We start from the raw sequence: 4,065 nt of genomic DNA on the forward strand, positions 1-4,065 counted from the left end.
TGGGTTTCTTTCCCCCTTAATTCAATTAAGTATTTAAAGTCTTCCAAGGAGGAACCATTAGGATGGTGGATGCATCTGTGGCTCAGTGGCGGAGCATCTGCTTTGCATGCAGAAGGTCACAGGTTCAGTCCCCAGTGGCATCTCCAGGTAGGGGTGGGGGAGACCTCTGCCTGAAACCCTGGAGAGCCTCTGCCAGACAGCACAGGCAATACTGAACAAGATGGGCCAATGGTCTGACTCAGGAGAAGGCAGCATCCTTTGTTTCCAGGTTGGTGTTGCAGGATTGAGACCTAGTGCAACCCAGAACCTACAGGCCGAAAGGGAGAGGGAGTTAGCAGACCTACCAAGTGCCCCTACTTTCCAGGGACGTCCCTGATTGAGAGAAGCTGTCCCGGAATATCCCGCTTTTCCTTAGGACATCCCTATTTTCATTGGAGAAATGTTGGAGGGTATGGAGTTATCCAGTCCCCCAAGCCATCTGAAGGCAATCCTGTTTAGGGAAGGTTTTTTAAAAAATTATTTCATGTTTTATTATGTTTTTATATACATTGGAAGCTGCCCAGAGTGACTGGGGCAACCCAGTAAGATGTGTGGGGTATAAATAGTAAAATTATCATTATGGAATGGGATGTCCTGATTTTCATCAGAGAAATGTTGGAGGGTATGAGTTAGTTGAGAGTAAAAGGTAACCCACTGGGGATCAAATACGTTGAAACTGTCCAGAAATTACACACAGTGCAAGAGCGGCTTCAAATCTCCACCAACTTCCAAGAGTTACTTCACACATTTTACCGTAGAGGTGTGGCACTTTAGGCCTGGGTTCAAATGTGGCCCACTGGCTCTTTCTATCTGGCCTGCAGGCCTTTCCCGAGGCCACATCCTTCACCACCCCTCCTTACCTGGCCTAGGGTATATCCTGAAACACTGGTGATTTTTCCTTGCATGCTTGGATCAAGGATCGAGAGTGTGCGTGCGCGCATATGCACATACGCATGCGTAGAAACTAGCCTACTGAACAAAGGCAAAAGTTATATTCATTGCTCTACCCACTTTTGGCTTTGGTCTTGCCCACCACTGGCATGTGGTCCCAGAAGGTTACCCCGATGGGAAAGTGGTGCTTGGCTTGAAAATGTCCCCTACCCCAGTAGGGTTGGCTTGGCTAACAACCTTCATAGGTAATGCCTGTTGAGGTGGGTGCAGGTAGATTTTTAGCTGTGGCTGTTTCGTGATTGTTTGTTGTTGGGTAATCAATGTGAGAAGCAAATAAATAGAAAATCTATCCCTGGCATACAAGTTGCCCTCTCCCCAGGAAGTCACCGGAGAAGCACTAGCTTGCAAAGCAGACAGAAGGAATCCTATTGCAACCGACACGCAGGAGGGGATCCTATGCGGCTTCTCCTCCTGCCAAAAAACAGCCACCACTGCTGGGACTCTTAAGCTGGCTAGTTTACACCATTAGCAGTTCCAAGCCCCAACACTTTCCCTGGGCTCAAGAGCAGCCCAAAATGAAATAAAGGAATCTCCATCTTCTCTGAGATTCCTCTCTCCCTCAACAAATTATTCCCCCTTCAAATAATTATCCTGCCCTGCTACAAGCTTCACCTTCCTTGAAGATTCCCCTGAATAATTTCTATTTTGATTAACCCCCCCACACACACACACCCTAGACAGATTTGTGGAGCAGAAGGCTACTGGTGACTGCTAGCCACAATGGCTATGCTCAGCCCCCATATTCAGAGGGAGTAATACTTCTGAATACCAGTTGCTGGAACCTGCAGGAGGGGAGAGGGCTGTTGTGGTTGGCCTCTGTGAAAACAGGATGATGGACTAGATGGGCCATTGGCCTGATCCAGGAAAGCTCTTAACAAGTTATTACGGAGGGCCACGGGTTCCCCATCCTTGGAGAACAAGATGGAACCCTGCATGTGAGAGCCATTGCTTGTGGCCTATACCTTAGCAAAATTATTTCTCCCACTAGATCTGCATTTTTAAAATATTTTATTACAGGGTTTGCATTTTTAAGCTGCCACAAAAGCAGCAACTTCCTTTGCTAACTAATTCTGGTTCGGTGTCATCCCAAGTTCTTGAGTCACTTGCTTTTTTCTACTCTCACCCACTCACTCTGGGTTTTTTGCACATCTACACACAGGGGTGCCAACTTGAATAAAATATTGGGGGGGGGGGAGATAAGCCCCGCCTTGCATAATCAATCACATGACACAGTGCATGCACACCATTTGAATGGCAATGCCCATCAACCTGGGGGGTTGACCCCCTCAAATATTTTATTGGAAGGCCAAAGCCCCCTCAGGCCCTAGGATTTAGCTCCTATGTCTCTACCTTATTGATTGTTTCTCCCACAATAGCTGGTCCCCTTTTTCTTCACTGCTGGCCAAATGCATCTTTCTCTGAAGGATGCTGTTCTGTTAGCATAGCCAATAAGCTCTCACTCTCTGCATCCGGGTTGAGCTGCTCTGTTCTGTGATTTGTGGCTTGCTCTCTCTTTATCAGCAGCGAAAGAAACTGCATAGTCATCTGTCATTTGCAAGCCTTATTTCCTTTTTCTTTACATCTTTGCTTCCTGTGTGATGACATCTTTCACTTAAAGTGGCAGGCATCGTCTTGGCACCCAGGCTGCCTCAGAGGTCCAGAGAGGGCAGGGCACTTCTACTTTGGGCCATAATACCGTAAAAAGATGACACTTTAAAACAAAATAAAACACAAGGAAGGAAGGAAGGAAGGAAGGAAGGAAGGAAGGAAGGAAGGAAGGAAGGAAGGAAGTGTTTTTTCTCTGTAATCAGCTGGTCTGGACACGTTCATCATGGCCTAATCTTGTTGTCGGACTCCAACTCCCATCAGCCAGCATGTCCCATTGGTCAGGGTTGATCAGAGTTGGTGTCCAACAGCATTTGGAAGGCACTGCATTGGCTACCTCAGGGTTGCTGGGTCTGAGCTGCCATTTAAATGTCCCACAATGCCGCCAAGCAATGCAAGGAGAATTGTAGGAAATTAAAATGGCAGGGCAGGTTCAGCTACCTGGTTTGGCAAGTGTGGGCCCAGGATTCTGGTGTCCTGTTAACTTCCCAGTAGATTTGCATGTAGACCCCAGAGTCTGTCTGTGTGCTCTTCCCTTGAAGAGCAGAAAACTGTAGCTCTGAAATCTCAAGATTCCCTAGTACTTTTTGTAAATAAAGTGCCAGGGAGCGAATGATAATGATGGATTGGCACCTACCCACTAATGATAGTGACAAGGGGGCGGGGAATCAGTTCAGCTGGGAATTTTAATGCAAAACTTACCAATTCACTCTAACTCGATCTTAATACACAAATGGGAACATAACCACCCTTCAAAATTCACACTTTTCTGAATTTTGTGGTGCAGTTCTCCAACCAAACAATGGGTAGAAAAATGTGTATACTATATGAAAAGGTGCATTAAAATGCCTATATTACAAAAGAAAACACAAAAATCTATTACATATTTTAGAAAGTCTGTCCATTTCAAAAAATTGTAAAGCTGGAAGAGACTTCCAGGTTCATCTTGTCCAACCCCTGCAATGCAGGAATCTCAATACATGGTCCCCCACCCAGTTTGAAGCCATACTGGACCCTGCTTAGCTTTGCACATGTGCTAGCTAGCACTAGCAGTTTTATTGCTGTACTAGTAGGACTTCATTCTCTCTCAGTTTGGCTGCCTCTTGAGATTGGCAATGTTAGGGCTCCCAAGGTGTGGAATGCACTTTTCATCAATGTTGGGATTTCAGCCACCATTTTGAATTAATATGGCAAACCGAAACATCACTTCTGCATGACACTGCCCATTTTGGGGCATAGATTCAACCACTTCTAGGCATACAGTATCACCCTTAAACTCAACACAAGGGTTCCTGGGGTGGTGTGGGGGTCTTTGTTGTCATTTGGATGATAAGCACCATTTTGAAATAAGATGGTTGACCAAAATGTAACTTTGGTGTGAGTTCACCCAGGTTTTGGTGTGATGGATCCAAACTCACAAACTACACTGTCCATTTAAATGCAGACCCCCCCACATTTTTTATCAGCAAG

The sequence above is a fragment of the Podarcis gaigeae genome, assembly GCF_964106915.1.
Source record: "Podarcis gaigeae genome assembly, chromosome: Z".
In the NCBI taxonomy this organism is placed as follows: Eukaryota; Metazoa; Chordata; class Lepidosauria; order Squamata; family Lacertidae; genus Podarcis; species Podarcis gaigeae.